Source organism: Lipotes vexillifer, unplaced genomic scaffold, assembly GCF_000442215.2.
Source record: "Lipotes vexillifer unplaced genomic scaffold, Lipotes_vexillifer_v1.1 scaffold773, whole genome shotgun sequence".
In the NCBI taxonomy this organism is placed as follows: Eukaryota; Metazoa; Chordata; class Mammalia; order Artiodactyla; family Lipotidae; genus Lipotes; species Lipotes vexillifer.
Window position 1 is genome coordinate 14048 of NW_006786767.1, and position 12691 is coordinate 26738.

General features: G+C 41.1%; 4 non-coding genes across 4 annotated transcripts; all 4 read right to left on the minus strand.

Moving 5' to 3' along the window:
* Positions 1–4673: 4673 nt before the first annotated feature.
* Positions 4674–4746, minus strand: TRNAK-CUU (transfer RNA lysine (anticodon CUU)). Its single transcript has one exon. It is a non-coding gene; the product is annotated as a tRNA-Lys (tRNA).
* Positions 4747–5731: 985 nt separating this feature from the next.
* Positions 5732–5803, minus strand: TRNAH-GUG (transfer RNA histidine(anticodon GUG)). Its single transcript has one exon. It is a non-coding gene; the product is annotated as a tRNA-His (tRNA).
* Positions 5804–6642: 839 nt separating this feature from the next.
* Positions 6643–6714, minus strand: TRNAG-UCC (transfer RNA glycine (anticodon UCC)). Its single transcript has one exon. It is a non-coding gene; the product is annotated as a tRNA-Gly (tRNA).
* A 2255-nt stretch (positions 6715–8969) lies between these two features.
* TRNAE-CUC (transfer RNA glutamic acid (anticodon CUC)) lies at positions 8970–9041 on the minus strand. The gene has a single exon. It is a non-coding gene; the product is annotated as a tRNA-Glu (tRNA).
* Positions 9042–12691: the final 3650 nt, after the last annotated feature.

The following is a 12691-nucleotide window of genomic DNA, read 5'->3' on the forward strand; positions in this document are numbered from 1 at the left end:
GTAGGGAAAATCCTTTCTAAGCATGACAAAACTCAAATCCCTAAGGAAAAAGTTTAATACATTTAGCTACATAAAAAGTTTAAGAATTTGTTTAGCAAAAAGTCAGTCAATCAATCAAGCAAGCACTCAACATCTGGCAAAGCCAAGGTCTGAGTGATGCAGCTTGTAAAGCTATAACAAGTCACTTTTAGATTCAGAAAGTTTATTACTTACATAGACAGCAAAAGGAAGAGTAGTTGAAGGTATAGACTTCCTGGGCCTTCATCCCACACATCCAAAGGGTCATCTGAAACAAAAGGGGTCAGTGACTACAATGCAAGTTGTGGGATACCTGTTATTGAGAAGCCAATTCTAGACTGCAGCTAAGTAGTTTTACAGTCTGCAGCTGTCCCCAGGGAAGGGACAAGGAGGTGAGCAGAATGCCTCATATGTGATTAGAACCTGAAGGGCAATGAGAAACTGTCCCAGGGTAGACAGGGAGGGGAATGGAAGCTGTTTCCTGGCACTCTTCACAACCCTCCCATCCTCTCTTGCTTTGGGACAATCACAAGGTTCTCTGCCTTGTGGTAAGATTCAGAATAGTATTAGTTCAAGCCTTGGCCGGTGTGGCCTGTGCAAATACATACAAGGTCACCTGGGTGCCACAGCTGAGCCATTCCCCTACAAAATTCAAAAGACAACAATTTGGTAAAATACTTGAAAAACTACAACATAGAAAAAGCCTTTTTTATTTAGTATTTATTTTTATCAAGCTTATATATGCACATAATTTAGAGTCAAACTCATAAACTCGGTAATGAAAACCGACAGGCCCCTGAAACTCTCCCCCATTTCCTACTCCCTAAAAGTAACTTCTTTAAATTCTTTTAATCAGTGATTTGTTATTCACCTCTGTCTCTGTAGACAAATATTGTTAATTCTTGATTTTCTAGTTTTAGGCACTTTATCGCTCTTTTCCGTATTCCCCTACACTTACCACTTCTCTCACACACACACACACACACACACACACACACACACACACACACACACACATTTCCCACTCCTCCATCTTCCCAATTGTGATGGCTAATTTTATGTGTCAACCTGGCTAGGCCATGGTACCCAGATATTTGGTCAAACATCAGTCTAGATGTTTCTGGGAAGGTATTTTTTAGATGAGATTAACATTTAAATCAGTAGACTCTGAGTAAAGCAGATTACCCTGCATTATGTGAGTGGGCCTCATCCAATGCATTGAAGGCCTTAAGAGAAAAAGACTGAGGTCCCCAGAGGAAAGGGGAGTTCTGCCTCCAGACTCTGCTTTCAGATTAGAGTTACAAAATCCGTTCTTCCCTGGTTATCCAGCCTGTTGGCCTACCCTGGAGATTTTAGATTTACCAACCTCCACAATAACATGAGTCCATTCCTTAAACTAAATCTCTATATACATACGTGTGTATCTTCTATTGGTTCTGTTTTTCTGGGGAACCCTAATACATCAATATGCTTATATCTTAATTTTGATGAGATCAATGATTATTATTTTTAATATATAAACTATTAACAGAGAAGCCCCATAATTTAACATGATCACTTTTTGAATATAATCTTCCCTTGGCAGTAACAATTATGTTACTTTTCCATTTGCTTAGTTTTCCATGTATTTATTACTGAATTATAACCAATTTCTGTAAATCTCCCCTCAGGAGCTTCCTCATTCTTTTTTACAGCTAGCTGAACTATATTTCATTGTGTGGTTGTACTGTTGTTTATTTAGTCACCCCCAAAACTGATGGACATTTAGAGAGTTTACAATCTTTTGCTTAATAAAAAGTGCTCCATGAATAACTTTGTATACACTTAATTTCACATAAGTATAGGAATATTGTAGGAAAAACTTCTAACTGTGGATTGCTGAAGTTAAAAAAAGTTTAAATTTTTGATAGATATTGTTCAAAACACCCTGTAGAACTTAAACCAATTTACCCTCTCTTTAACAATATTTATTAACTCTCTAACGTATTAAACTTTAAAAATTTACCATATTATAGTTGAAAATATTATCTCAGCTTAGTTTTAAATTGCACTACTTTCATTAATAGTAATGTTGAATGTTAAGTATCTTTTCATATGGGCAATAGCCTTTTATATTTTCTATTCTTTATATGTTTGCTACTTTTTATTGGGTTATTGGTTTACTTCTTATTGGCTTATAGTTCTGTAAATATTAGGGAAATTAGCCTTTTGTACATGATGTATGTTCTAAGAATGTAGATGTCTAGCATGGTATGGTAAATTTGGTGCCTCCACAGGAAGGGAAGAGAACCAGAAGAGAAGTTTATTATACTCACAGGTCCCAGAGGGGGTCACCGCGGGCGTGCGCAGGGCCACACAGGAGTCCAACTGGCAGTGTGTTCAGTTGAACTGGTGGGGAGCAGTGAGAGCCAGGACCTGTGAGCCAAAGCCTTCACTGGGGTCCTGAGTGGGGTCTAAGGGAGGGAAAGTTGGGGAAAGAGAGGAAGGAAAGAGGAGGAGGAAGGGGGGGGTGGGGCTGGGAGAAGAGGATGGAGGAGGGGAAAGTTAGAGTCCAGGGGTTGGGTTGCTTATCAGGGGGTTTCAGCTGTTTTTGAGTGTGCATTCACAATTAGGGCTGTGAGAAGGATGTTGATATGCCAAAGCATTAACTCAAAATGGAGGATTTTTAACACAATGTGAGTTGCAAATACTTCCCCAAATTGTCATTTGTCTTTGGACTTTGCTTATGCAGATTCCATTTGGTTTATATAGTCAAACTCATCAATATTTTATCTCAGGACTTCTGAGTTTGTGTCATAGTTATAACAGGCTCTTCCACACACACACACCCCAATATAACAAAATAATTGTTTCATGCTTCTACAAGAACTTTTATGTTCCTTTTCATTATTATTTAAATCTTTGATCAATTTGGAATTTACCCTTATGTAAAGGGCATGATATTCATTGACCATTATTTTTTCCCATTATTTTGTCATAGCCCTTCTGTTGACAGCTACCTAGTTATTAAAAAATTGGTCATTAGAATTATTGATTTGAGTCCCTCTTTCTAATGTATTACATTTCTTCATGTATTTTGGTCCATTTCTGGACTCTGTGCTGTCCCATTAATTGTTGTTTACACATACACGATATTTTACTGCTTTAATCATTATAATTTATGGCATTTTAATATTTCATAGGGTTAATCCTTCCTTATTGTTCTTTTAAAAAAAGAATTTCCTGAGTATTACTGCTTATTTTTCCATTTAAACTTTAGAATTATATTGTCCAGTTTGAATAAAAAAGAAAAATATTTTTGATATTTTAATGAAAACTATGTTAAATTCAGACACAAAGTTAAAGAGAGGTGTTATTTTTATGACGTTGAGTCTCCTACCCAAGAACATGGTACATCTTGGTTGATGGGAAAGGAAGTTGCCCTAATGCAGTGGTTCCTGAACTTGAGCATTTATCCAAATCACCTGGAGAGCTTGAGCCTCAGATTGTTGGGCCCACCTCCAGAGTTTCTGAATCTGTAGGTCTGAGGTAGGGCTTGAGAATTTGCATTTCTCAAAAGTTTCCAGATGATGCTGGTGATGTTTGTCCCGGCACAACACCTTGAGAATAATCGGCTAGTGTACTGAGGATTTTGGAGATGGTTGGCGGGATATATAAAGGAGATTAAAGCACACTTACAAACTAAAAAAAAAAAAAGTAGGACTGGTAAATGATCCTTAGGGAGATGTGGGAAAGACCTGTATGAGGGGTTAAAAGCGAGTGTCTGCGTTGTGGTGGAGAAGCCTGATGACTGGGGACAAACTCGGCTTCCACTCACTTTGAAAACCCACTTTACTCACACCACTCATCCCAACACTGAATGAGAGATTTAGCAGGAACAAATGTCAGGCAAACAACTTCAGGCCTTCGGGGTAGAACGGAGTTCTCCGGTCGATCAATAGCTAACTCGAAACGCTCGGGCGCAGCGCTCCAGAGAGTCCGCCTACATCCATCTGATGAGACCGCTGCAATCTCTCCACTTGCCAGCTCCGGGCCATCGTCCTTGCTCCTCCCTCCCCTTCCTATCGTACTTCCCCCTTTCTTTGCTCTTCCGCGTCCCTCCTCCTCAGCTCCTTTTCCAGCGCCCTCTCCTCTTTTTCGTTTCGAGATCTTCCTAAACTAGTTGTATTTTACAGCCCTTTGAGGCTGATGAACGTTTCAAAACCTAAAAAGCAAAGGCACTCTCCTTAGCACCTAATGGAGAACATTTTAACTACTTAAGAAGGCCCTTCAACACCTCAACCAAAATTTCCCGCAGACGAGAAGAGAACGAAAGTGTTTCCGTTTGGTCATATCCTAAGATGTCTTCTAAGTGGAGCAGAGTCGAGGCAGGACGAAGGGGGAGCCCCGCGGGGAGGAGGAGGAGCCTCCTCGGAGGAGCCTGGGTTCGGGCAGCTGTAGATCTGTGACCCCTGGTCGCAACCTGAGATGCTGGAATCGGTAGCCCGGATTCCTCTTCTTTGCTAGATTTGGGGCGAGTAGAGGCGATTTCTGGAACAATTTAGCGAAGTTTAAAACAACAGTGACCACAATGGCTATTTAGAAGCTGCTGGTTCAGTTGGTAGCTAACAAAAGAAGATTCAATAAAACGGAGGTAGGCGGGGAAAAACAAGTACCGCCCAACGTGGGGCTCGAACCCACGACCCTGAGATTAAGAGTCTCATGCTCTACCGACTGAGCTAGCCGGGCGCTGCTGTGCACTGCTACTTACAGGAATATAATTTCTTTCGAGAGACAGCTTGCGTGGTCAAAGATACACACAGCTGAGTTTGAAAGTTCTCTGGCTCCAGGATTTTAAACGCAGTACTAGCTTTTGTCACCGAGAAACTCCAGGCTTCTAGAGTGATGGGACTACACGGGACTAGACGGGCTTGCAGAGGGCGCGGGAATCACTAGTCCTGAAACCTCGACGTTTCTTCAAATTCCTTTTAGACAGGTTTTGAGACCTTTTGGACAGCAAATTCTCTTGGAGAACCCGGTTTCTAGGACCCGGAATCCAGAAGAGGAGACGAAAAAGCGCGAGGGAATGGGGATGAGAGGCGCAAACTGCCGCGAGAAGTAGGAGGGGCGCGGGGACTTGTGCTCCCGGGCCCTTGGTCCTACAGCCTCGTTCTTCCTTCTTCTAGGTCCGAAACCCTTTCCCCGCCTAAACCGTGACCACCAGGGGATGGGGTGGGGTGAGGCTGAAGGACGCGTCAGTCGGAAATTAGGTCCAATTGACTATTCATTTGGGGCACGATTTTGTTTTTAAATACTAAAATTTTGTGGGACCTGAAGGTCCCACTGAGATTTAAAGTCAGATGGGATTTAGAGCCTCAGGCGTGGGCGCTCGCGGGAGATTTCACTCCACTCTCCAAAACGTTCATTTCTCCAATCTCACGAAGAGGCGCTGAGTTCCGGAGTCACCAGCGAAGGGCTCTCTCCTCTGCTCAGGTGAAGGTAGGCCTTGCTTGCTGCTCCGAGGCGCTCCACACCGCCCTGTAGCAGCTCTGCCAGGGCTGGTTAGATTCGCTTAGGTGGGAGAGCCGCGGAGTGAGCTGAGTGGAGACAGTTATTTATCTAATTCGTAGTCTGCACTTCTGCGATGCAGCCTTGAGCAAAGACGGATTACAAGCTTTTTTTAACCTTTAAAAGTTTCCAAAACGGGAAGCCACGAAGGTGAATTCTAACTGTATGCCGTGGCTCGGATTCGAACCGAGGTTGCTGCGGCCACAACGCAGAGTACTAACCACTATACGATCACGGCGCGCCACCTCCAGGGCAGCGTCCTGCAGTTTGTTTTAATGTCTTTTCAAACAGGATTGTCTAAGTGGTGCTGCAGCTTTCTTTGTTCAGTTCGCCTGATTCGCCTAGGTTAAAATCCCAAACGTTTCCACCCATAACCTCGAAGCCCTGACACCCGAATCTGGGTCTCAGAATCCCGCCGTGTCCGCGCCATCATCACCCTCTCCGCTGGACGGCGGCGCACCCAGTCCTGACGAGGTCTGAGAGCGTCGCCTGCAGCTCGGGGACCGCGTTCCCAGTCGCTCTCCTCAAGCCACTTCTCTCTTTCCCCTCCAAATAATCAAGCCGCCCCCACTAGGCAACCCGAGGATTTTCCTATTTACATCTCCACCTTGTACCCTGGAGTTGAGGTTTCTGTCGCCAGAATGTTGGAACCGGCAGAGAAGCGAAGCTGGTGAGCTGCTAAACGGCGTGAGGTCCCCTTTATTATTTTTCTTGCTTCCCTCACTGCTCCTTGGCGCACTCTCTTAGGAACTTCGGAGTCTTGGGCTGACTTCCTTATTCTGACTCTTTAGTAAATCTAAGTCGCCTCCGAGTATTCAGAAAAACATATCCGATCAGCCTCCATTTTTGACATTCCCTAAAGACCCCCAAAAGGAGAATTATCGTAAACTGGTGCGAAGCAAGAGGCCAAACGCTGCAGATGGGCTTGCCTTGGTAGCTGCATGAAGTCTGGAGGTTCGCTCACGGTAGAGTCTCCCAGAAGGCTCAGAGTTTGAGGACGGATGGGTGGTCAAAGGCTTTTCTTTATCCCCCCTATTTGCTCTACTCGAGCTTCCGGAGAAAAGAAGATATCGGTAATGCGTTGGCCGGGAATCGAACCCGGGTCAACTGCTTGGAAGGCAGCTATGCTCACCACTATACCACCAACGCACACAAGAAAAACTTTTGTTTGTATCCTTATGACTAGTTCTTCATGGTTTCCTCCGACCAAAGTCTTTCATATTTAGGGATTCGTGCTAAGAGAACTATTCAACACAAAGCCAAAGGACGAAGAAGAAAAAAAGGTCTCTAGGATTTTACCTATGATTATATTGATAATGTTGTGGTAGTTTTTCTAGTCGTTTCAGAGGCTTAGGGAAGGAAAATCATCAATTCTAGTTTATTGTCTTTTGAAGGGAGCCTCTGAAATCAAGTGGACGAGTTAAGGCCTTAATGTGTTATCTCTGTACACATATCGTTACGCATTTGAGAGTACTTCCTCAGCACGAATGCATAAAGGTAAAGTTGCCATTGAAAAGATAACCCACATTTTAAAGCTTTGAATACATATTGCCAAACTGCTGTGTGGAGCGATATCACCAATTTTCACTTTTCAATGAGTATTACCAAATTCCTCAGGCAACTAGATATCATCATTCTTTTTATCTTTACGAAAGTGCAACATAAAAATTTGGAGTCTCATTTTAACTTGCATTTATTGTATTACTATTGAGGTTGATCATTTTTCATAAACTTACTAATTATTTGTATTAGTTTTGAGACTTACTAAATCATACACTTTATCGATTTTTGCTATTGGGTAATTTATATTATATGTATATTACTTACATATTAGTTTGGCATTTGTCTTTTAATACTAGAGGATTTTCACATGGGTAGTTTTCATGTAGTCTAACCTATCAGTTTTATCCTTTATAATTTCTGTGTTTGCTTTTACCTTGAAAAAGTCTTCTCCAGCCCAATAAGATAATTATCCACCGATTTTTTTATTGTTTCAATTCTTACATTTAATTATTTAACCCATCTAATATATGATATGAGGTGGTAATTCCACTTCTATGAATTTATCCTAAAGCAATCCCTAAGGATATACAAAGATGTATTCACAGAGATGTTCATCAAAGTGTTATTTGTAAAACCAAAATTTTAGGGGGGGAAAACCTAAAAGTCCAGAAATATGATTGATGAAATCCATTTTGATGAAAACCCACATTTTTTTTTTTATATTGTACATTGCTGGTGGAGTATAAATTGGCAGGACCTCTAAGAAGGGCATATTGGCACTACCCATCCACAAATGCACATGTCTTTTGAACCAACATTTAAATTCTTGGACATTTATTCTACACACGTACAAAATAACATATGTAGAAGATTATTTTTATGGCCGCAAAGGATTAGAATAACCGAAGTGTCATCAATAGGAAGCTGGTTTGATTAATTATGGAATATCAATATAATGGAATACTATGTGCCATAGAAAAGAATGAGGAAGCTCTTCATATGTAATCTGCAACTATTTCTAAAATTAAGTGAAAAAGGCAAAGTTCAGAAAAGTGTGTATAGATTGCTATCATTTGTGCGAGGGAGGGGAACGTACTTAAATATATACGTATGTATGCATGTACTTGTATTTACAATCTATTTATATTTTATATTTACAACATACTTATATTACAATATAGTTATAAAACTTACTACTGGCTGCCTTATTAGAAGCAAACTAGATGGCCGAGGTGAAAAGTAGGTTTATCAGTTATGCTTTTTTGGATATTTGAATCCTAAACCATGTAAATATATTACCTTTACAAAAATTAAATAATTAAATTGAAAGAAAATATCATGTTGCTGAAGTGTATTTATTTCTACTGGAAAGTGTTAGAAATATATTAACTTTAAAAATAGCTGGTAAAAACGTAAAATAGGTAGCTAGTGGGAAGCAGCCGCATAGCACAAGGAGTTCAGCTCGGTGCTTTGTGACCACCTACAGGGGTGGGATAGGGAGGGTGGGAGGGAGGGAGACGCAAGAGGGAAGAGATATGGGGACATATGTATATGTATAACTGATTCACTTTGTTATAAAGCAGAAACTAACACACCATTGTAAGGCAATTATACTCTAATAAAGATGTTTTTTTAAAAAGCTGATAATTAAATAGTATGTACAGCATTATTCCATTTTCTGTTTCAAAAACTGGATAATAGCTACCGGTGGTTGGTAGAATGGTAAACGATTTTTTCTTTATGTTTTCCTGCATTTCCTGTATTTCAGCTAAGGTCACCCATGTGGCAACTGAGTAGAAGAAACAAAATTAATCATTAAAAGTGTTCTATAGGAATTGTCATTAAAAGTATTTTGTAGGAAGAAAAACACAAAATATTGTGTAGGTGTAAAAAACTGCCCTTTCCCTGACCGGGAATCGAACCCGGGCCGCGGCGGTGAGAGCGCCGAATCCTAACCACTAGACCACCAGGGACCGTGGCAATGTGTTGTGACAGAGAATGTATGAGGCTAATACAACGTGTGTCTCTACCTTTTTTGTGACGCATATTGTTTTAACCACCTAGATTTTGAGATTCTTGACTACTAGGCCTTCCCACGTCGAAGCTACCTTTTCCTTGTATTTCGTTTTTGGAGTAGAAAACCCTTGAGAGAACTCCTCTGCATGGCTCCCAGAGCTAAGGGAGGATCGTGTACATACGATCGCAGTTCCCAAGACCAGAGACAAATGTCTGGAGAAAAGATAGAAGGACAAATAAGAAACTCTCAGCTTCCTGTAGTTGCAGTGATTTCCTGAATTGGGATGAGCAGAAAAGTAGAGGTCTCCAACTGGGCTTTGCCAAATTGACTAGGAACTTTTCCTTAAGGAATATAAAGGTTGTGGTGTAAGTAACTCTAGGAGATCCTGGTCCTATAGCAGCTTTTTCTTTTTCTTTTTTTTTTCCATCTCGTGTGAATTTAAGCCAAACTCTGTTGGTCAAAACGACTATTACAGACAAGTGAAAGTGACTCAGCCTACAAGTGCTTGGTGGTCAGCAGGATCTGAGCATAACTCGCTGGTGGGAAACTAAGAGAAAGTTTTGGAGCTTCAAAATTTTCAAATATGAAGAATGAAGAGAGGGAGTGAGGAGAAAGAAAAGAAAACTGGGGTGCATACCTAGACTAAAGGAACCTTGAAAGCCATACCCATCAATGTCTGCAAATTAGCTTTATATGAGACAGAAAAGAAAGCAAATATGGCAAAATGTTAACAATGAATCTAGGTAAAGGGTAATTGAATGTTCAATATTTTATTCTTTTAACTTCTCTGTAGGTTTGAAATTTTTCAAAATAAAAATTTGAGAAAACCAAAAATGAAACAATCAATCAAAAGCCTCCCCTCAGACCTTTTTTGGTCAGATGACTGCAGTGTGATTAATTCTTTGCACATGAGGTGAGCTGTGATAGGGCGAGAGAGAGACATGGACATATATATATACTAACAAACGTAAGGTAGATAGCTAGTGGGAAGCAGCCGCATGGCACAGGGATATCGGCTCAGTGCTTTGTGACCGCCTGGAGGGGTGGGATAGGGAGGGTGGGAGGGAGGGAGACGCAAGAGGGAAGAGATACGGGAACATATGTATATGTATAACTGATTCACTTTGTTATAAAAAAAGAAATTAACACACCATTGTAAAGCAATTATACCCCAATAAAGATGTTAAAAAAAAAAGCCACCCCCATGCACTAACATCAGAAAACACCTTTGATAATAAGTGAAAAATAGAATTAAAAAGTTGAATCATATATGTGTACATATCAGCAGGGCCTGTTAGAAAAAATGACTGATAGGATATGAGGTGTTTCCGGGGTTTTTTTTGCTTTGTTTTGCTTTCAAAGTGTCAATGTTAAAATGTTGTTTAAAGAAAGTATTAATTCTCCAGTCATCCAATCTCCACCTTCCTAGGGAGAAGAGTAACTAAATGCTAGACATTTATTTTCACAAAACCCAAGTAATCCTGGTGTCATATGTCACCAAGGAGCCTAACAAAGCCCACTTCCTTTTACTCCAGCTCTATTCCCACTGGGCAGCTACCTGTACTCAAAGGCTGATAAAGAGTATCTAACCCTCAGAACAAAATCTTGGGATTGTATCCAGGGTGGGTACAAGGTAATAGATTTTATTTCCCTATGTCACAAAGGAAATCAGCCTTCTTATGTTTTGGTGAACAGTCCATTTTCATCAGCTATTCTGCCACCTGCCGGTAATTTTTGGTAACACGAGAAACTAGGAAGTATCAATAGTATTAACAACAACAAAACCTGCTCTCTCTAGCCAAAGGACCAGGGAAGAGGTAGCCTAGCAAAATAGAAAACTTTTAGATAATAACTGCTCTACTCCAGCCAAATGCCACAGAAAGAATTGTGCCTCACCTCAACCCACACCTAGTAAAGTCTAGGTATATGGGGTACCTAGACTTCCTCTCAGCAGGCCAGTAAAGAAGTGTTCCTCCTCTTCACTGCTGGATTGGTATCAGAGGAAACATGGTAGAGAATCGTACTTTCACCAACACCTGGTGATAACAAGGTTAATCCTATTTCCCAGTATCAGTGGAGGCCACATGGGGAGGTGGAACTCCTACCCCGGCCCATCAGTAATGAGGAGCCCCTCTCCTCAGGTTAATGGAGACTAAGTGGGGAACCTGGATTCCTACACCTACCTGGCTGTAACAATGTACCTTACCCCCCACTTCCTCTACTTGATTAGTATCAGAAGAAGCCAACTGAGACAGAAGGTTTAAATATGATCCAGAGTCCCAAATGTCCAGGCTTTAATAAAAAAGCACTCATCATATCAAGAATGAGAAAGATCTTGAACTGAATGAAAACAGACAATACCTAGATGATCAACGTGGTAGAATTATCTGACAAAGATTTTAAAACAGTCATCATAAAAATGTTTCAACAAGCAACTATGAAGATACTTGAAACAAACAAAAAAATAGAAAGTCCCAGCAAAGTTTCAACAAAGAAATAGAAGAACTGAATGGAAATTTTATAACTAAAAAATACAATAACAACAAAACCCCTCAATGGATGGGCTCAACAGCAGAGTGGAGGGGACAGAGGAAAGAAACAGTGACTTGAAAGATAAAACAATGGAAATTACTCAATCTGAACAACAGAGAAAATAGAATGAAAAAAAAAAAAAAAAAGAACAGAGTCACAGGGACTTGTGGGATTATAACAAAAGATCTAACATTTGTGTCATCAGATTCCCAGAAGGAGAAGAGAAAAAGAACAGGACTGAAAAACGTACTAAAAGAAATAACGAGTAAAACTCCCCAAAATTAGCAGATGATAAACCTACAGATTCAAGAAGCTGAGCAAACCCCAAAGTAGATAAACCCAAACAAATTCATGCCAAAACACATCATAGTCAGATTCCGCTTCTGGCGTCCCACAGGATGAAGGTACTGGGATTCTTCTGGCGTCCCGCAGGATGAAGCCGAGTGGATGAAAGGCTCTTGCTGCTCCAGCCAGGAGTCAGGACTCTGCCTCTGAGGTGGGAGAGCCAACTTCAGAACACTCGTCAAGAAGAGACCTCCCAGCCCCACATAATATCAAACGGCGAAAATCTCCCAGAGATCTCCATCTCAACACCAGCGCCCAGCTTCGCTCAACGACCAGCAAGCTACAGTGCTGGACAACCTATGCCAACCATATAGCAAAACAGGAACACAACCCCACCCACTAGCAGAGAGGCTGCCTAAAATCATAATAAGTCCACAGACACCCCAAAACACACCACCAGACGTGGACCTGCCCACTAGAGAGACAAGATCTAGCCTCATACACCACAACACAGGCACTAGTCCCCTCCACCAGGAAGCCTACACAACCCACTGAACCAACCTTAGCCACTGGAGACAGACATCAAAAACAACGGGAGCTACGAACTTGCAGCCTGCAAAAAGGTGAACCCAATCACAGTAAGATAAGCAAAATGAGAAGACAGAAAAACACACAGCAGATGAAGGAGCAGGATAAAAACCCACCAGACCTAACAAATGAAGAGGAAATAGGCAGTCTACCTGAAAAAGAGTTCAGAATAATGATAGTAAAGATGATCCAAAATCTTGG